Source organism: Canis aureus, chromosome 33 (assembly GCF_053574225.1).
Source record: "Canis aureus isolate CA01 chromosome 33, VMU_Caureus_v.1.0, whole genome shotgun sequence".
Lineage (NCBI taxonomy): Eukaryota > Metazoa > Chordata > Mammalia > Carnivora > Canidae > Canis > Canis aureus.
Window position 1 is genome coordinate 667,501 of NC_135643.1, and position 23,366 is coordinate 690,866.

The window sequence follows — 23,366 nt, forward strand, 5'->3', positions numbered from 1 at the left end:
CCGAGCTGAGCCGCGGTCGCCCGTTGGAAGCCGACTGAGCCGCCCAGGGTCTCTGCTCTGACACTTTAAGCCAAGAGATGTTCGGGGGACAACTGGGCTTTATCACACATACCTCGGGGCCCATTGATGTCCTTCCACTTGGAAAGTGTTTCCATGCCCCCTTCTTGGGTCTCCCGACCTATTTATCATCACAGGTCACATGCTTGTTACAATATGAAAGTGCCAGGGTGCCTGGGTGGCCTAGTCGGTGAATCATCTGCCTTCGGGCCATGATTTCCGGGTCCTGGGTTCCAGCCCCACATGGGGTTCTCTGCTCAGCGAGGAGTCTGCTTCCCTTTCTGCCTCTCTTTCCAATAAATACATTTCAAAAATAAAAAAGAAGTGTATAAATGCCACGAGCAAATGTGAGTAAATTAAAATTTTTCTTGACACCAAGTTCTGTTGGCGATGCTAAGGAAGCCAGTGAACTTTTTAGGCAGGAATCAGATCCTATAAACCATCCTAGTCGTTATGCCCTAGATGACTAATCGTTTTGTTGGTGGTGGCTGCTATTTTAGTCTTAGGATTTCCTTTAGTATGATATTGGATAAAGTTTCAACTTTATATTTTTTACACTTAGCCTAATACTGAATTTTTCTAGTATGACAGAGGTATTTTCCAGGAATAAAATAATAATAATAATCTGTTCTCACCGAATCCAAAGCATTTCTATTTGGGTTCAATACGCAAGATGGTTGAAGAATTCAGACACACTTGAATTTTACCAGTCCCTGAAGTATTACCACTGCATTAAGTTCCTACAATTCATTTTTTAAAAAATATTTTATTAGTTTATCATGAGAGACACAGAGACAGAGACATAGGCAGAGGAAGAAGCAGGCTCCATGCAGGGAGCCCGATGTGGGACTCGAACCCGGGAATCCAGGATCACGCCCTGAGCCAAAGGCAGGCGTTCAACCTCTGAGCCACTCAAGCATCCCAGTTCCTACAATTCAGATAGGGATTTCCCTTGCAAATTATCTAAAGCAAGTGTTTTAAATCAGGAGCAATTTTGCCACACAGTGTGCGTTTGGCAATGTCTGCAGACATTGTTGGTTGTCACATGTGGGAAGTAGGGGTGCTATTGGTGTCTAGAGGGTGGAGGTCAGCAGTGATGCTAAACATTGCATAGTGCACAGAACCACACAACAACAGTGAATTATCTGGCCCCTGAAGTTGATAGTGTCACTGTCGACATTTCCCGATCCAAAATAACTTAATTCATTTTTTAAGGAAAGGCAATATGCCATTGGCTTACCAGCATCTGAAATATATAGTAGCTTTTCCTGTATCCAAGACTGCTGTTACTTCTCTCATCTGACAAACCAAGCACCCCTGGCGATGAGGGGGCGCCCCTAAGGCGGAGTCGGAAACAGAAGAATGCAGTTATCTTAGAACCTCTTTTTCCTTTCAATCTGTTGCTTTCTTTCCAAATGGATCCATATTGCTCACAACTCACAGAAGAGCTACTAAAAATAAGTGGCTCTGCCAAGGTATACAGTGTCTTCAATAAAGTGAGAACCACCACCAAAGAGACTTGGGGCAAGTCAAGGGTCAGAGGCTGTCTCTGTCACCATATCCCTCCTTTTCACCATGGTCGTGGGCCCATATCTTTCTTACTCGTGTCTGTGGGTCCCCACTTTACAGCCAGTGCCAACCTCAGCCTTTTTGCCCCAGCTCCCTCCCCTTTTGGGATATCAGAGGTGGTATACAAGCCCATGTGCATAACCCTAGACCACCGCCCCCTAACACACACACACACACACACACACACACACACACCCAGAGCCAGGCCCTGAGGAGCAGCCAGGTTTGACCTGGATTTTTATTTTCTCCCCCCTCAACACAAACACTTTTTCACCTGTGTGTGTGTGTGTGTGTGTGTGTATTGCCAAAAACTTCCTTTTTTGAATTTAACGAGATTTCCACGTAAATCTTCAAATTGAGGCCTTTTGTGACATCTTATAATATTCCAAATGTTTTCAGCCCCTTGGATGAATTTAAGTGGATCATGCTGCCAAAAATATCTCATGAAAAAAAAAAAACAATTTATTTGTAAATAAAAAGCATTGCTCTGAGTATATCATTATTGAATGAAGTACCATGATTGAAGCAATATGCTCTCATTTCTGATGAGAAATGCCTCATTCTCATTGCCTATAAAGTAGGTATACAGGAAGCACAGATGTCGTTTGTTACTAAAGCCATAACTGGGCTGCTATGAACCGAATATTTGTGTCCTCCTAAAATTCACATACTGAAACCCTAAACGCTAGTGTGATAGTATTTGGAAGTGGGCAGTGCCCTCACACATGCAACTGATGCCCTTACAAGAAGAGACACGCAAGAGCTTGTTTCCTCTCTCTCTGTCTCTCTCTCTCTGCCATGTGAGGATCCAACAAGAAGATGGTTGTCTGCAAATCAGGAAGACGGCCCTCACCAGGATGGCATTGGTGACACTTTGATCTTGGACTTCCAGCCTCCAGAACCATGAGAAATAAATTCTTGTTTGTTAAGCCACCCAGTCTATGGTATTGTGTTAGAGCAGCCAGAGCAGACTAAGACATGGGCTTGGCAGTAAAAAGCACCAAGATCATCTAGCAATGACCATCCTGATAAGGCAAATGGGCAGTAGTGGCATGTGTGCTCATATTTGCCATCAATTCTAGATATATATAGGAGACATGTACCTATATCTCTACCTATCATCCATTTGGAAAGAGCAAGAACTGTTTGTGGGGTTTTTTTTCTTGATCACTCTTATATTCTCATACCATTGATCAATAAATATATGTTGAATAAATCACTTGTACAAATTCTAAATGTTACACATGACCTTGTATTTGATCATATCTGGCCCAGAATGGGTGAGAACCGGAGAACAATGAAGCCCAGATGGTTAAACTGGGTGATCATCCAGACTGATTCACTAGGTCAGTAATTTGTTTCCATAAAGCTGCCTACAGCAACACATGACTGAAATTTCTACCTTGATGACATCATAAATTATAATATTATAGACTTCTAGGTTGCCTGTATTTAATAGGTGAATAATGGAAACTGTAATGATAAATCCCCAATTTTTGCTCTGAAGTACTCTATCAGCAAAAGAATAAATGCCATTCTTCTAGAGACCTTGCATGAAAGACATTGCCTAGCACAAAAATATGCTGGAGTCACATGTTTCATCTTAAAAATTCATGTGGTTTTTTTTTAATGTGGATTTTGTATTTATGCCAGGGTAGATTTATTGTCATATTTACATGTTTTAAATATTTCTCAAAAATCTAGAATATTGATAGTCTTAGAAGATGTACCATGTTCATTTTGTGGTTTATTCCACCCCTGATGCACCACCAGGTCCTCTGAGGGAGCACATTATGCTACATGAAAAGGGTGGGTATAATGCCCTTAATGTACCTGGTCAGTGTAGCTGGTTGATTTGTGTCCCCTAAAAGGACAAATGTACAAGTTCTAACCCTCAGTATCTGTGACTTTGATCTTATTTGGAAATAGGTCCTTTGCAGATATATTTAAACTGAGGATCTTGAGATGAGTTTATCTTGTATTTAATCCAATGAGAGTGTTTTCAGACAGAGAAACAGGAGAGAAGGCCGTGTGTAGATGGAACCAGAGATTGGAATCATGCTGCCACAAGCCAAGGACTTCAAGAGCCACTAGAAGCTGGAAAGAAGCAAGGAAGCATTTTCCCCTAAAGCCTTAGGAGAGAGCATAGCCCTGCTGACGTCTTGATCTCACACTTCTGGCCTCTGAGAGAATAAATTTCTACTATTTTAAGTCACCAACTTTGTGGTAATTTGTTACAGCCATCCTAGGAAAGTGATACACCAGGAGCTACAAAAATCATAATTCCAGGGATAATACCACCAATATGCTCCAACTGTATAGTCAGAAGTTAATTGTAACCATTGTTCTCAGGCAGAGTGGCAAAGCAACACTGAATCTTAACTCCAGTGTCTGAACAGTTTTGCTAATTACCCTCACAGATGCTTTGCAAGTACATCTTTATCTTGAGAACATCATAGATGTTTCGACCAGATGCGGGTCATACAAGAATGTACAAATTTGAATGAATAACAAGAAAAATATTCTTGCTTATAAAAATGATAATTTGTGCTTCAGAGTACTTTGTTCTGAGTTCATAACTAGCCTCAGCTGAATATTCAACCTTGATATTCACCCACTCTCTGTTGCCATTATGTAAAAGTATCTAGTAGTTTTTTTTAATAGTTATAATGATTGCCAGATGATATATTTTCATATATTTTAAAGTATTTTAAAATAATTTAAAGGGGGGCACCTGGCTGGCTCAGTGGTTGAGCATCTGCCTTCGGCTCAGGGCGTGATCCTGGGGCCTTGGAATCGAATCCCGCATCGGGCTCTCTGCATGGAGCCTGCTTCTCCCTCTGCCTGTGTCTCTGCCTCTCTCTGTGTGTGTCTCATGAATAAATAAATAAAACCTAAAAAAAACCCAAATAAAACAACTTAAAGGCATAATTCATCTGGTATTGGCAAATGTGACTTGGAAAATCAGTTCACTATATTTTTAGACTATACAAGTAGACAGGTCATATCCATAGTTCTAATTATTAGAACAGGAAAACGGGATCCTCTCTAGCAGTATATGTTAAAAACTTTGAAAAGTGTTCCACAAAATGCTAGGAAAGGGAAAAACATTTAAAATGTAGTTGATGAGCAAGAACTGATTGGAAAACCAAGCCAAAATAAGCAGAGATCGTGAGGCTGAAGGTGATTTTAATGTTCTAACTTTACAAACATTGAAAATATAATGATAATGTCACTGAACAGATTCAGAGGCCAGTTTCCTCATGAATTTCAGTTAGGTAATCTTTCAAGTTTGGTCAATCAGGGTACGTGAGAACAAGTAAAGAAAGCTTCCTTTGAGTGAGAGAAGAATGCTGTGTGTCTGAAATTATCCCTTGTTCTGAAATTGCCCCAATTAAATCCTTTCTTTTCAGCTTCACTGTCTTTCAAGTATCCTCTTCTAAAATTCCCAAAAGTGTATAAAGTGCTATTGGAAACCAAAGAATATATAGACTAGAAATTCTGGAGACTATTAAGCAGTTGGTGTATAGATTATAATTTAAACATCTTACAAATGGCGTGTGTCCTAATTCAAGATCTGCATCATACGCACAAAAACCCACAGACACACATGCATGCATACAAGTGCAGTATAAAACATTTAACACTTAGTGGGAATATTTTTCTAGTAAGTTTAAAATAACATTGGTCTATTCTATTAACTGCTTATAAAAATACAGTTTTTAGGGGGCACCTGGGTGGCTCAGTTGTCTAAGCATCTGCCTTTGGCTCAGATCAGGGATCGAGCCCTGTGTCTTCAGGCTCCTTGCTCAGTGCAGAGCCTGCTTCTCCCTCTCCCTCCGCATTTCCTCCGGCTTGTGCGCTCTCTCTCTCCCTCTCTCAAATAAATAAATAAATAAATAAATAAATAAATAAATAAATAAATTTTTAAAAAAGAAAAAATGTAAAAACCTACAGTTTTTAAGATGTTTATTATTTCATTTGATTCTTACAATGATGGGTAGATATCATTAGTATAAGATCCATTTAGAAGTGGGTATTTGTCCTGTCTGCACCCTTATATTATAATGTAGACTGTTTGTGAGTAAATTTCCATCATTACAAGGTTATTCTGTTTTCTGCTATATCATAGCAACTTTTATTTCAATCATTTTCATCTTTTATGAAATCAAGAAACATTCCAAAGTATTAATAATACACCTTTAAAATGATATACAAAATGCCTTCTTGTTTTGAGGGAAGAGAAGGGACATCAGGCATTCTGAAGATAAACATAATGGCTATATTTCTCCATAGCAGAATACTATAATTTTCATCAAGAATATATTAAGTGGTTCATTTTTGTAAGTAAGAAATATCATTCTTGGTAAATGTTTGTTATAAAAATTCTGCCACTTGAAACACTTTTTACAAAGAAGGCTATAAATGTAATTTTAAAACAAATCAAGACAGAACATAACAACACATACCGATAATCTTAGATGTTCAAAATACCTTAAGAGAACATACCCTGAACAAAATTGCCAACGCCTGATTAAAAAATCCATCTTCAAACATTAAAAAACATTTGAAATGGGAAGAAAGCCTTCAAGAGGTCGGTATGAAGATTAAACTTAAGCAAATATTATTACCTACTAGGAAGGCTTACATCTTTCTTATTCCCTTCTTAAAACAGTTGCTGTTCTCCTTATTTATCCTTATATACATTGCTAAAAATATGGAGAAGGGAAAAACAATCTACATTTGCAAAATAACTTTAAAAAGTTCACTTATGGGGGCACCTGGGTGGCTCAGTCAGTTAAGCATCTGCCTTTGCCTCAGATGGTGATCCCAGGGTCCTGGGGTCAAGCCCCACATCAGACTCCCTGTTCGGCGGGGAGTCTGCTTCTCCCTCTCCCAACCCATGCTCTCATTCTCACTCTCTCTATTACAAAAATAAAATCTATAAAGTGTTAAATAAAAGGTTCTCTTATGTAGAATTTTTGTCACTGTTATTTTTCTGTAATTTGTTTTCAGTCACTATTTTAAAACCCTACTATAACCCAGAGCAAATTTCTGAGTAACATATTTAAAGTAAATATACATATGACTATGTAAGACAATATTTACAAAATCAAATAAAAATATATGCATGACTATAAAAATGAGTGAATATGTTATTATCAAGAAATTAAACTGAGTTCTTTAATTCTCAGCCTCTCTAGCCATTCATACCTTTTTTTAAATAAAGATTTTATTTATTTATTCATGAGAGAGAGAGAGAGAGAAAGAGAGAGAGAGAGCGGCAGAGACACAGGCAGAAGGAGAAGCAGGCTCCATGCAGGGAGCACGACGTGGGACTCGAACCCTGGTCTCCAGGATCATGCCCTGGGCTGAAGGCGGTGCTAAACCGCTGAGCCACCTGGGCTGCCCCCATTCATACCTTTTATAAGATAATATAATTTATAACTAACAGGGTATTACCTCATACACAAGGAGAAATGAAATGTCCAATACCAATAAGCTTACCTTGAAGACTACTTTTCACATGATCTGGGTAATCCAAAGATATTTATATACGTAGATACTAATGACGTATAGTATCAGTACATTAAAAAATTCTGATGATCCTCATTTACATAGGGATGGGATTTCCCTTGCAGGCCAATACCTCATTCTTTGTGGGGCTAAGACCCTTGTCTCCGATCATGACATTTTTGTGGTTATTCTTTTGTGTTTATATATATATAAATTTTTTAAAATTGAAGTTCGATTTGCCAACGTATAGTATAACATTCAGTGCTCATCCCATCAGGTGCCCCCCTCAGTGCTCATCACCTGGTCACCCCGTCCCCCCGCCCACCTCCCCTTCCACTACCCCTTGCTCATTTCCCAGAGTTAGGAGTCTCTCATGTTTTGTCTCCCTCTAATTTTTCCCTCTCAGTTCCCCTCCTTTCCCCTATAATCCCTTTCACTATTTCTTATATTCCCCTTATGAGTGAAACCATATGATGATTGTCCTTCTCTGATTGACTTACTTCACTCAGCATAATACCCTCCAGTTCCATCCACATTGAAGAAAATGGTGGGTAATCATCTCTTCTGATGGCTGAGTAATATTCCATTGCATATATAGACCACATCTTCTTTACCCATTCATCTGTCGATGGACAGCGAGGCTCCTTCTATTGTGGCCATTGCTGCTATAAACATCGGGGGGCAGGTGTCCTGCTGTTTCACTGCATCTGTATCTTTGGCGTAAATCCCCAGCAGGGCAATTGCTGGGTCATAGGGCAGGTCTATTTTCAACTCTTTGAGGAACCTCCACACAGTTTTCCAGAGTGGCTGCACCAGTTCCCATTCCCACCAACAGAGCAGGAGGCTTCCAACATCCTCTCCAACATTTGTGGTTTCCTGCCTTGTTAATTTTCCCCATTCTCACTGGTGTGAGGTGGTATCTCATTGTGGTTTTGATTTGTATTTCCCTGATGCCAAGTGATGCAGAGCATCATCTCTCTCTCTCTCTCTCTCTTTCTCTCTGTCTCTCATGAATAAATAAAATATTTAAAAACATTTTTTTAAATAAAAGATTTTATTTATTTATTCATGATATACACACACACAGAGAGAGAGAGAGAGAGAAAGAGAGGCAGAGACAGGCAGAGGGAGAAGCAAGCTCCATTCCATGCAGGGAGCCTGATGTGGGACTTGATCCCGGATCTCCAGGATCACACCCTGGGCTTAAGGCAGTGCTAAACCGATGGGCCACCAGGGCTGCCCTGATTCCACACAAATCTTAAGATGATTTGTTCCAACTTTCTGAAGAAAGTCCATGGTATTTTGACATGGATTGCATTGGATGTGTAAATTGCCCTGGGTAGCATTGACATTTTCACATTTTCATATTTATTCTTCCAGTCCATGAGTGTGGAATATTTTCCCATCTCTTTGTGTCTTCCTCAATTTCTTTCAGAAGTGTTCTGTAGTTTTTAGGGTATAGATCCTTTACCTCTTTGATTAGGTTTATTCCTAGGTATCTTATGCTTTGGGGTGCAATTGTAAATGGGATTAACTCCATAATTTCTCTTTCTTCAGTCTCATTGTTAGTGTATAGAAATGCCACTGATTTCTGGGCATTGGTTGTGTATCCTGCCACATTGCCAAATTGCTGTATGAGTTCTGGCAATCTTGGGGTGGAGTCTTTGGGGGTTTTCTATGTACAGTATCATATCATCTGACAAGAGGGAAGTTTGACTTCTTCTTTGCCAATTTGAATGCCTTTTATTTCTTTTTGTTGTCTGATTGCTGAGGCTAGGACTCTAGTACTATGTTGAATAGCAGTGGTGAGAGTGGACATCCCTGTCATGTTCCTGATCTTAGGGGAAAGGCTCTCAGTGTATCATTCCCCATGATATTTGCTGTGGACATTTTGTAGATGGCTTTTAAGATGCTGAGGAATGTTCCCTCTATCCCTACATTCTAAAAGAGTTTTGATCAGGAATGGATGCTGTATTTTGTCAAATGTTTTCTCTGCATCTATTGAGAGGATCATGTGGTTCTTATTTTTTGTCTTGTTTATATGATCTATCATGTTGATTGTTTTACAAGTGTTGAACCAGCCTTGTATCCCAGGAATAAATCCCACTTGGTCATGGTGAATAATTTTAATGTACTGTTGGGTCCTATTGGCTAGTATTTTGTTGAGAATTTTTGCATCTGTGTTCATCAGGGATATTGGTCTATAATTCTCCTTTTTGGTGGGGTCTTTGTCTGGTTTTGGAATTAAGGTGATGCTGGCATCATAAAACGAATTTGGAAGTATTTCGTTCTTTTCTATCTTTCGGAACAACTTTATTAGAATAGGTATTGTTTCTTCTTTAAACGTTTGATAGAATTCCCCTGGGAAGCCATCTGGCCCTGGACTTTTGTGTCTTGGGAGGTTTTTGATGACTGCTTCAATTTCCTCCCTAGTTACTGGCCTGTTCAGGTTTTCTATTTCTTCCCATTCCAGTTTTGGTAATTTGTGGTTTTCCAGAAATGCGTCCATTTCTTCTAGATTGTCTAATTTATTAGCATATAGCTGCTCAAAGTATGTCTTAAAAATCATTTGTAGGGGATCCCTGGGTGGCTCAGCGGTTTAGTGCCTGCCTTCGGCCCAGGACATGATCCTGGAGTCCTGGGATCGAGTCCCACGTTGGGCTCCCGGTGCATGGAGCCTGCTTCTCCCTCTCTCTATGTCTCTGCCTCTCTCTCTCTCTCTCTCTCTCTCTCTCTCATGAATAAATAAATAAAATCTTTAAAAAAATCGTTTGTATTTCCTTGGTATTGGTTGTGATCTCTTCTTTCTCATTCATGATTTTATTAATTTGAGTCTTTTTTCTTTTTAATAAGGCTGGCTAAAGGTTTATCTATCTTATTAATTCTTTCAAAGAACCAACTCCTGATTTTGTTGATCTGTTCTACAGTTCTTCTGGTCTCTATTTCATTGAGTTCTGCTCGAATCTTTATTATTTCTCTTCTTCTGCATTGTTTAGGCTTTATTTGCTGTTTTTTCTTCAGTTCCTTTAGGTGCAAGGTTAGCTTGTATTTGAGTTTTCTACAATTTTTTGAGGGATACTTGCATTGTGATGTGTTTCCCTCTTAGAACTGCTTTTGCTGTATCCAAAGATTTTGAATGGTTTTATCTTCATTTTCATTAGTTTCCATGAATCTTTTTAATTCTTCTCTAATTTCCTGGTTGACCCATTCATCTTTTAGCAGGATGCTTTTTAACCTCCTCCATGTGTTTGAGTGTCTTCCCAATTTCTTCTTGTGATTGAGTTCTAGTTTCAAGGCATTGAGGTCTGAAAGTATGCAGGGGACAATCCCAATATTTTGGTATTGGTGGAGACATGATTTGTGACCCAGTATGTGGTCTATTCTGGAGGAAGTTCCATATGCACTTGAGAAGAATGCGTATTCAGTTGCATTTGGATGCAAAGTTCTGTATATATCTGTGAAATCCATTTGGTCCAGTGTATCATTTAAAGCTCTTGTTTCTTTGGTGATGTTCTGCTTGGAAAAAATGTCATTTGCAGAAAGTGCCATTTTGTAGTTTCCTACTATTATTGTATTATTATCTAATTATCTCTTTGCTTTGGTTATTAATTGATATATTTGGTAGCTCCCACATTAAGGGCATACATATTCATGATTGTTAGGCCTTCTTGTTGGATCCTTTAAGTATGATATAGTGTCCCTCTTCATCTTTCCTACAGTCTTTGGGATAAACTTTATCATTTTTTTTAACTTTAATTTATCTTATATGAGGATTGCTACCCCAGCTTTCTTTTGAGGACCATTTAAATGGTAAATGGTTCTCCAACTTTTCATTTTCAGGCTGGAGGTGTCTTTAGGTCTAAAATGAGTCTCCTGTAGACAACAAATAGATGAGTCTTGCTTTGTTACCCAGTCTGAAACCTGCATCTTTTGATGGATCATTTAGCCCATTCATGTTCAGAGTTACTATTGAAAGATATGAGTTTCATGTCATCATGATACCTATTCAGTCCCTGTTTTTGTGGATTATTTCTTTGGGAGTCCTCTTTCTTTTACGGGGTCCCCCTTAATATTTCTTGCAGAGCACATATTCTTTCAGTTTCTGCCTATCTTGCAAGCTTTTATCTTTCTTTCTATTCTGAATGAGAGCCTTGCTGGATAAATATTCTTGGCTGCATGTTCTTCCCATTTAGTACTATGGATATACCCTGCTAGCCCTTTCTGGCCTGCCAGGTCTCTGTGGAGAGTTCTGCTGTTAATCTGATATTTCTCCCCATGTAAATTAAGAATCTCTTGTCTTGAGCTGCTTTAAGAATTTTCTCTTTATCTTTGGAATTTGCAAGTTTCAGTATTAAATTTTGTGGTATTTATTTATTTGGGGGGGGTACCTCTCTATCTCCTGGATTTGAATGCTTGTTTTCCTTCCCAAAATAGGGTAGCTCTCACTTATGATTTGTTCAAATATACTTTGTGGCCCTCTCTCCTCTCGTTGTCTTCTGGAACTCCAATTATACATAGCCTCTTCCTTCACAGGCTATCATTTATTTCCTTTAACCTTTCCTCATGGTCTTTTAATTGTTTTTTACTTTTTTCCTCAGCTTCCTTCCTTACCACTAATTTGTCTTCTATGTTGCTCACTCTTTCACCTCATTAACCTTCGTTGTTAGGACATCCAGTTTGGATTGCATCTCATTTAATTGGTTTTCGGCCTGATTAGATCTAAATTCTGCAGTAATGAAGTCTCTAGAATCCTTTATGCTTTTTTCCAGAGTCAACAGTAGTTTTATAATTGTGCTTCTGAATTGACTTTCTGTCATCGAATTGTAATCCATATTCTCTAACTCTATGGCAGAGTACTGTTTCTGCTTCTTTCTTTTGTGGTGAATTCTTCCTTCTAGTCATTTTGCTCAGTGCAGAGCGGCTGTATAAGTGGGCTGAGTCAAGAATATCAACCACGACCTAAATAAATTCCACCCTAGATGAATCTGACGAGGTCAAAGAATAGAAATTGAAAAAGAAGATCAGAACAAAATAAAACAAAAGGACCAGTAAAGTTAGGAACAAATTTTAAAATAGAGTAGTAAAAAATAAAAGGCCAAGAATCCCAAAGAAGAAAAAATGTAAAGAGGAAAAAGAGAAAAAAAGAAAAAAAAAGAATAAAAAATTGGGGGTGGGGGGGAGATGGTCGTGGTAAAGAAGTTGTAATAGAGAGAGAATGTAGTCTACCTGAGGGGTCCTAGAGGGTGATCCTCTTGGTTCTGAGTATATTAAGTTCTATATGTTAGAAGATGCTCAGTCCCTAATTTATATAAATCAGCAATACTTGTAGAAAGCCCCAAAATTGACCTTCAAAACATAAAGGAGATAAAAAGGGGGGCAAAATGGGAATGAAGAGAGAATATAATCTCACAGAATGGACCAACATGGTATACCACTTGGTTTTGGGTGCATGCTGCATGTTTTAGAAGGTATTAACTTCTGACATTGTAGAACAAAATGAGGCAGAGAAAACAAAAACACAAACAAAAACTCATATCTCTTATATCTCCCAAAATTAAATAGAATATGTTGAAGGAATCCAGAAGTGAAAAATGTAAGACATGTAATTGTAGAAATATGAAAATTAAAAAGGAAGAAACTTAAAAATGAAGAGCTGGTAAAATATTGTAGTTAAGGTGGGAAAAGAGAAAACAATATTGGAAATTTTTGATATAAAGACGAGTTGTATTGGAAAAAGGAAAAAAAAAATTTAAAGGTGGGACTCTCTAGTTCTATATACTATATTCCCTCAATTTTCCCTCAGTCCTGGAGCTTTCCAGTGCTGCTTGGTCAAGAACTTGCTCTTCCCCTGCCCTTCCTGTTGGTTTCTGGGGGAGGGGCCTCTTGTGCTGATTCTCAGGTGTGTGTACCTGGGGGAGATGCCCCTCTCCTGTGCCGGGCTCAGTGGGAGCTATTTACCCCATGAGGCCCCTGTTCCCTGGCAGCCCTGCCCCTCCCAGGCACATGGTGACACCAGGAGGAGCAACTACACTGTCGGCGGCCAGTTCTCCAGCTCTGGAGTCAGCATCCCCAGTAACCACCGGCAGCTCCCAGTCTGCACTGGCCTAGATGCTCCCCGGGTGGGGGCACTGACCAGCACAGCTTGGGGGCGCCCGGCAGCAGGAGAGTCCTAGCTGTCCTGTGCCCTCCCTGTCTCCGCCTGCCCCGGGGAACCACAGGATTGGGGGCTGTGTCCACTTAGCGCCCTGGGATCCGGGGCCTGTGTTGCTGGAATCATGCTCCTGGAGCCATGGCTCCGAAGGCAGCAGGGTGCAGACCTCTCCTTCCAGAGTCCCCTGACCCACTGGCTTCTCCCGAGGCCGGTGCTCCAGCCCTTTACGGAGATCCGCCACAGTGTGCAGCTCTCCCCTATGCCACTTTCTCTATTAGTGACCCCAGGAGACTGGAGGTATCCCTGCCCATCCTGCGGTTCTGTCCAGTTTCCCTGCTGAGCACCTTTCCACTCGGGAAGAAGCCAGTGCAGATTTTTAAAGTTCCTGCTTCTCCAGGGCTGGGCTCTCCTGTCCTGGAGGCTCTTGCCACCCTCCTTAGCCCAGCTTCTTGTGGGGCCCCTCCCCCACTTGATTCTTTTTTATTTATTTGTTTTTTTCCCACCTTCTTAGAAGCGAAAACCCTTCTCTCTGTAGAGTCCCGGCTGTTCTCTCTTTAAATCTCAGGTTGAATTTATAGGTGTTCAGGATGGTTTGAAAGTTATCCAGGTAAGTTGGTGGGGCCGGGTGAGCTGCAGACCCTACTTCTCCAGCTTGCCCTGCCTCTCCTTCTGTTTATTCTTGAGGCATGAATAATTCTTTCAGGAGACTTTAGGGTTTTGTTAATGAAAAATGAGGAAGAATTTTTGCAACAACCAGATAAGTACCATAATATATTAGCAGTTTGGTTAGAAGTTCATCTTGAGAATTTCTACTTAAAAGATTTAAAATAAATCCATTGAAATTTGCATGAATCATGCAATTACAGAGGAAACCTGGTTCTGCCATCTCATTCAGTGAGGAGACAGAGGCTTCTGACCTGGGTGGATGGAGGGAGCACCAGCCTGAGACTCAGGCCCAGTGTGTCCAGTCCAAGCTCAGCCACTTTGTTGTCTCTACCTGCTTAATGTCAGTTCAGTTCCCACAAAGAAAATCAGATTTTCTTTATCTGTGTCCTCTCCGAGATAGCTGTTACGTCACAGCTAACTCCATTTCAAAAGAAGGACATTCTTCCCTCCTTCAACAAAAATCTGTTCATCTGCTCCATTATGTTTGGTTGGATAAATATCTATTTTCTTTCTGAGAAGTCTTATAGTTGCCACATCTATAGGTTTTACTTCTATGTTCCAGGCAGATCAATACAGGGTCTGCAGCATTTTTACCAAAGTCAGGGTTACTCAGTCTGAAATAACATCTTCTATGGGAGACCAATAGCTCAGCCAAGGCACCCCTCTGCCAAGCCTTATGAACTTCCTAGTGTGGTTATGGTCTCATGATCCTCTGAGCCAATCTCCCTTCTCTCCAGTTATAAGTTAAACTTCCTATTACAACTCCTATTACAACATAGCTATAAAAAAGAATAGAGAATACTTCAATACACTACCATGAGGTGATTATCAATATATTATCTTAAGTGAAAAAAAATGAGGTGGGGAAAAGTATATACAGTATTTTTTCCAGTTTTATTGAGATGTAATTGATATGATAACATTAAGTTTAAAGTGAACATCACAGTGACTTGACTTTTATATATTGTAAAATAATTATGCAGTAAGTTTAGTTAGTATCCATCATCTCATATAGATACAAAAATTCCTTGTAATGAGAACTCCTAGGATCCACTCTCTTAACAACTTTCAAATAAACTAGACAACAGTGTCACCTGTAGTCATCAGGTTGTACACTACATCCCAGTACTAATTTATCTTACAACTGGAAGTTCGTACCTTTTGGCCACTTTCATCTAATTCCTCCACCTCCCAATATTTTATTATGGAAAATCTGAAACATGGAGCCAAGTTGAAAAAAAAATCAGTGAACATCAACATATGCACTTACTAGATTCTACTATCTTTTAAAAATATTTTATTTATTCATGAGAGACAGAGAGAGAGAGAGAGAGAGAGAGAGGCAGAGACACAGGCAGAGGGAGAAGCAGGCTCCTTGGAGGGAGCCCAATCTGGGACTCAATCCCGGGACTCTAGGGTCACGCCCTGGGCGGAAGGGAGGCGCTAAGCTGCTGAGCTACCCAGGTGTCCCTAGATTCTACTATTGATTATGAACTGTATTTGTTTTCTCACATATCTATACATCAATCTATATTTCTATGAATGTTTGATGCTCATTTTGAAAACTGAATAACACATCTTTTCCTTATCCATTTTTGGAAGATTTTATCTGTCATATATTGCAATGATCTTTGCATGTGTCTTTTGATTTTCTTTATGGAGCCTTGTTGCTTCTCAGCCAGTGTATCAAGAAGCATGTTTAACTAGAACACCATACAGTAAGGGGGCATTTGAGCAAACAGTGTCTGTTAGCCTATTAGAGGACACCAAGACTTAACTAGTTAAGTGGGAAGACAGGTTTGAGCACAAGAGAAAATGTCTGGTGTCAGCCTTTAGCAGTATGCAAGCACACTAAAGCAGGGGCTGGGAAGGGTGTTCCTGACTAATTTTCTGGGACAAGTCAATCATGAGATGACTTTCTATCCCTGCAGAAACGCAGATATGATATATTCAGTGTAATGTAGAAAGATCTTGGATGATTTGCATTTTGTTCTACAACACTTGGAAAATCCATTGAGAGGCACAGGACATTTGGATCATTGATGTGTTTTCTGAGTGGATTTATTTATTTTATTTTATTTTTTAAATAAATTTATTTTTTATTGGTGTTCAATTTACCAACATACAGAATAACACCCAGTGCTCATCCCGTCAAGTGTCGCCCTCAGTGCCTGTCACCCATTCACCCCCACCCCCCGCCCTCCTCCCCTTCCACCCACCCCTAGTTCGTTTCCCAGAGTTAGGAGTCTTTATGTTCGGTCTCCCTTTCTGATATTTCCCACACATTTCTTCTCCCTTCCCTTATATTCCCTTTCACTATTATTTATATTCCCCAAATGAATGAGAACATACACTGTTTGTCCTTCTCCGATTGACTTACTTCTCTGAGTGGATTTAGACTGGTATTTTAACCACTGGGTGCTTACTTGCCAAGGCTGGCACAAAGGTAGGTTTTCCTGAGTGTACTAGATCTAAGTCAGAAAACTGTTCTATAAAAAACTTAATAGAAGAAGAAAAGAGGAGGAGAGGTTGTTCTGCATTGCTAATCTGTGTTTTCAAAACAAAAAGATAATGGTGTACTTAATTTTTGAACAAAATTTATTTCATCTCATAAAACCAACTTATGCCCCTCAGAAAATTTGGACTAAATAGAAAAGAACTCCGCTTGAGCAATTTCACTCCTATGTACATTCAAGAGAATTAAAAATTCTATATCTACATAAAAACTGGTAAACAAATGTTCACAGCAGGGTTATTCATGATAACCAAAAAGTAGAAACAACCCAAATGCCCATAGACTGGTGAATAGGTAAACAATTTGTGGTATAGCCACAAAATGGAATATTATGTGGCAATAAAAAGGAGTGGCACAATATATTCAAAGGGCTGAAGGGAAAAAAAAGTTCCAACCAGGAATACTCTACCTGGCTAAGTTCAGAATTGAAGGAGAGGTAAAGAGGTTTCCAGACAAGCAAAAGATAAAGGAGTTAATTGCCACTAAACTAGCTTTATAAGAAATGTTTATCCCAAAGTGAGGAGAATTTGCTGAATAATATTCAGGGGACCCCTGTAGAGTAAAGATAATCCTGATGCTGATATTCCAAGGATGATATTGATATTGGATTACGAAATATCTCCTTTCTCTCCAATTCCAAGGTGAATGATGCCAAACTACTACATTTTCTGTTCTTCAATTCCGGCTCTCTTGTTGCCTTATCTATGTTTTTATAAGAAATCTGACTCCTTCATTAGCTTACTTAACAAGTTAGTTCTTTTCCTCCCAAAGACCCCAGGCAAAAAGGATATCTTTAAAAGGGATATCTTTAAAATGTGATATTTCAACATATTTAATTCCTTAAACGTATGGACTGAAATGCTTTCTTACAGAAACTATAGAGAATACATTATTATATTAACTAATCCCCAACTGCATTATATCTAAAGAGACATTTATTTATTTTTATTTTAAAGATTTTATTTTATTTATTCATGAGAGACACAGAGCGAGCGAGAGAGAGAGGCAAAGACATAGGCAGAGGAGAAGCAGGCCCCATGCAGGGAGCCCGAGGTGGACTCGATCCCGGGTCTCCAGGATCATGCCCTGGGCTGCGGGCGGCGCTAAACCGCTGAGCCACCCGGGCTGCCCTAAAGAGACATTTATTGATTAGTAAAGGCTCACAACGAAATTGTTCTCCAAATAAAATGGGGAAAAATAAAGACAATACATATTTATGAGAGAATAAATTAAAATCACCTGGAAGGGGATGCCTGGGTGGTTCAGTGGTTGAATGTCTCTGCCTTTGGCTCAGGGCGTGATCCTGGGGTCCTGGGATTGAGTCCCACATCGGGTTCCCTGCAGGGAGCCTACTTCTCCCTCTGCCTACATCTCTCCGTCTCTCTCTCTCTCTCTCTGTGTCTCTCATGAATAAATAAATAAAATCTTAAAAAAAGAAAAAAAGAATGACAATGCATATGGGTCAGAACCATGAGAATTTCAGTGGAAGAAAGTCGAGGCTGGGACTTAGACATGTGGGATGGAGAGAGTCTTTGACATCCAGCAGTAGTTCCCAAGTGACAGTCCATGGACAACCTGCCTCAGATTTATCTGGGGAGCTTTAACCATCTGTGGGAGTGGGGGACAGAATCACCACCCTCTCCAAAGATGTCCAGACACTAATCCCTTGAACCTGTGAATATATTACCTTATGTCACAAAAGGCAGTTTGCAGGTGTGATTAAGTCAAGGACCTTCAGATGTTGAGATTATCCTGCATTATCCGGATGGGCTCAGTGTAATCACAAAGGCCCTTAAAAGTGGAAGAGTGAAGGGAGGCAGAAGAGATCAGAATAAAGTGGTGTCAGGAGAGCTTGTCCTGCCTTTGTTGGCTCTGCAGGAGAGGAAGGGGCCATGAGCCAAGGAATATGGGTGGCCTCTAGAACTTGAAAAGGCATGGAAACGAATTCTCCCCTAGAGCCTCCAGAAAGGAAGGCAGCCCAAGAAGACCTTGATTTCTGCCCAGTGATACTCAGGCGGGATTTCTGGCCTACAGAACTGGAAGATAATAAATTTACGTTGTTTTAAGCCTCTGAGTGTGGTCATTTGTTATAGCTGCAATTGGAAATGAGCATACCATCTGCAAGTTCAGAGTCCCCATTGTTGGTGATTCTGATTCAGCATTTTTTTTAAGATTTAAAAAATTTTTTTATTCACGAGAGACAGAGAAAGGCAGAGGCACAGGCAGAGGGAGAAGCAGGCTCCATGCAGGGAGCCCGACGTGGGACTTGATCCCGGGTCTCCAGGATCACACCCCGGGCTGGAGGCGGCGCTAAACCGCTGAGCCACCCCAGCTGCCCTGATTCAGCATTTTTTACAAAGCTGATATTTGTCCAGGTTTGGAGAATCCTGTTTCTAAGCTTTAAATATGGCTTTAAATCCACTTATGAGAATGGATTTAGGGAATGTAAGCCATGTAGATTTATTTACCTCTTGTCCTTGGGGATCTCGTTTTTCCAAAGCGTGTCCAAACAGTCTTGTTGCTGGGGGGGGGAGTGTGAGCATTGCAAAGGGACCAGAAAATCCAGTAATCACGTCTTACATATTCTCATGTTAAGTGAATTTGGTAAATGCATTCTTGCTTCACGGAGTTCTGTTTTGCTTACTACCTACTTCATGGTATAATCAATTCCAAACTTACCTATCAGGTAAAGGGATAAAGTTTTGAAATCGCTTTTATGGTTAAAATCTTTTTATTTCAAAATTCAAAGTGTCTAGCCAGTGTTTGGTAAGCATTTCCTGTGAGTGGGGCCCACCAAAGCCTCCTGCCCTCAGGGACGGGTCAGCAATCCAGGGGCCCACTAGGTGGCCGCTGGCCCTTGATTCCGTGCTCCTGCCTCAGAGCCAATCCTCCTCACAGGGGGGCAAACACACAATATTATACGGTGGTTGAAACTGCTGCTTAGCCCGGACACCAGTGCTAATATTTTGTCATTAAAAAACCTTGAAGTCTTGTTTTGATGATCATAGCTCCAGTCTCTTCATCTTCGACTACCTTTCCTGCTGCTCTAAGGTAAAAATAAGGAAAAAAGAAAACGACGGAAACCCTCTAAGGTGGACGTTTTCAACATAGCCACATTGGACTTCCTTTTTAAAATAATTGTTGATACCCAGTTTCCAGACATTCTGGCTTAATTGATCGGGGATGGGACCCCGGCATCACTATTTTTTGAAAAAACATTTGCTTTCCCCGATGATTTTAATGTGGAGAAACTCTGTTTCAAGGGGCTGGAATCCTGCGGTGCCCGAGCTGCCTCCTTTCTTTTGAGACGTGAAACCCCTGAGAATTCCTGCCGCGGTGGTGGCCAGGGCAGCCCGCCTTGTGGGCAGCAGCAGGCACTTTGGCCTCTGCCACGTGCTTCCCTCTAGGACTGGGGGAGCCGACAGGCCAGCTTGGCCTTGGGAGTGGAGGTAAGTGCAGGTCAGGCTGGCCCAGTGACCATGCCTGGCTTCCAGAGGCCCGCGAGACCTACATTATTGCAGGTTAGTCCAAGGGAAGGCTCAGTGACAGCCTCAGATCTACAGGCTTGGGTTTCTGGCGCGGGAAACAGCTGATCAGATCCGAATTTGTGATCTCCCGGGAAGAACCCCCTGCCAGCCCCCGGAGAACTGATGTTTTGAGGGTGACACGGCTCGTATGACTCGCACAGTGTAGTCCGGAGATCCCAGCTCTGTTTCCACTGCAGACACGTATCAGCGACAACTGAACAGAGACGAGAATTCCAGCAAATACTATCCTGTCCCATGTTCAACGGACATGACAAAGCACTCCTCTGTCCTATCAGTAAAGTGGTAAATGCAGAGAAAATGTTTGAAATGCTTCCTGCCAGACTTTGGGGAGGAAGGCAAGCAGCCAAAGGGTGAAGCAGATGTTCCCTATTTAGGCCCCGGGGCCCACCTGTGGTCTGAAGCACAAACATAAACGGGGAAGACAAGTCCTAAAGCGATGTGGGAAGCATTTGCTTCAGAGACTTGGTCTAAAAAAGGCAGCAAAACAGCAAAAAGTGAAGAGTCCCTCAAGTAAGATCCTATCTGCCTCTATAAAGAGATAGCCCTGATTCGGTATAAAGAACTACTACCAAGATCAAGGTGTTGTCTGCAAGGGAAAAAGAATTGCATTTGTGGGACACCTGGGTGGCTTAGCGGTTGAGCGTCTGCCTTTGGCTCAGGGTGTGACCCCGGGGTTCCGGGATCGAGTCCTGCATCAGGTTCCCTGCATGGAGCCTGCTTCACTCTCTCTGCTTATGTCTCTGCCTCTCTCTCTCTCTCTCTCTCTCTCTCTCTCATGAATGAATAAATAAAATCTTTAAAATAATTGCATTTGCTCTGGATACACTACCATGTGCTGGTACTGTGGGGACCACAGAGACAAGGGATATAGAAATGCCTTATGTAAAGGGTAAAATGCAGTGTGAATTGGGTGGTGTGGTTCATTACTTAGAGGACCTTGCTGCTCTAAGTGTGGTCTTCATATCAGATCATCAGCCTAGGAACTTGCTAGAAATGCTACTGAATGTGTAATGTAATGATGTATAATGGTTTAAGTTTTTAACATTATAAATGTACATAACAAAATTTACCATCTTAACCGTTTTTAAATGTACAGTTCAGTGGCATTAAGTACATTCACATTGTTGTGCAACCTCACACTCCATTCCAGAACTTTTCCATCTTTGCAAACTAGAACTCTATACCCTGAATATGCTTTTTAAAAAGGTCTTCACATGATTCACACGCATGTAGAAGTATAAGCAGCACTGGCCTAGGGGACTGCTGGCAGTAGACCCTCTGATAAACTTGATTACAGTTTATTATTCAGTGGATGCTGTGCTAAGCATTCTTTATCTCCTTAAATCTCATTTAAGTTTTACCTTCTTTAATCCTCCAGCAACCTCATGAAGTAGGTACTATCATGAACCCACTTCACAGATAGGAAAACAGTTAAGCATTTTACTCCAGATTGCACAGCAGGTAAGGGTCAAAGCTGGGCTATCATTTAGCATCTGTGATTCCTGAATGTATGCTTTTCCTCTCTGGACTTCCTCTGTGTCCAGAAAGATCCCATGTAGGTGCTTGCATTTGAGTGTATGTGTCCAAGGAAAAAAGTGCCTGAATATGTAAAGAAAGGAAGTAAAATAAGATGTTATTGCAAGTAAACCTTTATTTCCGTGGTTATATATAACTCCTACCTCTACTACAGAGACTTGGAGAATCTGGGACTCTGCTCTCAGAGCGTTATTTTGTCTCTCCAGAAATTTTACTTTCTTAATCAAGATTTTCTGGGGATCCCTGGATGGCTCAGCGGTTTGGCGCCTGCCTTTGGCCCAGGGTGCAATCCTGGAGTCCCAGGATCGAGTCCCACGTCGGGCTCTTGGCGTGGAGCCTGCTTCTCCTTCTGCCTGCTTCTCCCTCTGCCTGTGCCTCTGCCTCTCTCTCTCTATGTCTATCATGAATAAATAAATAAATCTTAAAAAAAACAATCAAGATTTTCTTTTCTTTTTTAGGCATTTCAACTGATCCTATTTCTTTCTTTTCAGAACCTTCTGGAATAAACAGAACGATCAAACCAGAAGTTGCTGCTGGTGAATTCTGTGCTGGGTAGAATGGTGCTACCAGGCTCACTACTCTCTTACCTCAAACCTCGTGCTTTCAGGGTTCAGTATGACTCAGGGTGCAAACTCTGAAAGGTCTGACCTGGAATGTGACTCAGGAACTTTGACCAGTCTCCCTTGCTCATATCTGAAACTGGGAAGTTTACAAAACCGAAAAGCTTTTGTAATCAGAGAAAAGATAAATTCCCTGTAAGGAAGAAAAACACAACGTTAAATTCCATAGAAAATAGCTGAAATTGTCATTCTCTTGTGTCAGCAAAGAGGTCACATGGGGCCAGAAAGACACCATGGCTTTATAGCTGGACAAAACCTGTCCTTCCAGGCAGTGAACACCTAGAGGATGCCTCTGGTCATTAAAAGTTGTTTGGGAAAAAAAAATTGAGAGCCACATAAACCAAGACCCAATCTTCTTAGTGATTGCTCAGCACTATTCATGATCAAAGATCAAATAGACAAATGATTCTCAACCTTGTATGCACAGTAGAATCAATCACTTGTGAAGCTTAAAAAATTTAAAAATCCCTATGCCGGGACCCATACCTAGAGATTCTGATTCGAATGATCTGGGGTGATGCCCAGACATTGGTATCTTTAATATGTATCTAGGGTTGAGAAACACTGAATTTGACAAAGCAGAACTAATGTCCTATCATCTTTGTGGTGCCGAACACAGCATCTGGCATCTCATAAATGTTTATGGAACATATGTGTAAATAAATGAGTAGTATTATCACGTAAGTGACTATTAGTACTTGGGTAATACTTTATGGGTCTCAGAATACTCTTTTATATGCTTCTCTTCATTTATGTCTCATGACTCTCCTGGAAAATATTATTTTGTGATGTCCATCTTACAGATGAGGAAACTGAGGCTTAACAAGATGAGGTAATTCCCCTCCTCCCACTCCCACAAAACGAATAAACTGTTGACTTAACTTGTCTTCTCAGAAGTTTGATGACTTGCGATGGTTCTCCTCTATCTCCAATTGTGCCCTAGAAAGTTTGTTTGATTGTTTGCTTTGGCAAGTATGTAATCTGTTCCTTCTATCTGAACACTGGTATCTAATTTTAAACAATACTTATTATAGAAAAATTCAAACAACATAAAGAGAATAGTGTAATTAACTTTCATGTAATCATCAACCAACCTCAATAATGATCAACTCAGGGTTAGAGTGATTTCATCTATATTCTCATCCACTGCTTCTTATTTGAAACAAATCCAAGCACATATTTCAGTA

At 40.6% G+C, this 23,366-nt stretch overlaps 1 long non-coding RNA gene across 1 annotated transcript in view; it reads left to right on the forward strand.

The window, feature by feature from the left end:
• LOC144304079 (uncharacterized) overlaps nucleotides 1–23,366 on the forward strand; it is a 34,821-nt gene that overhangs the window by 2,157 nt on the left and 9,298 nt on the right. The gene's annotated exons all lie outside the window — the stretch shown is intronic.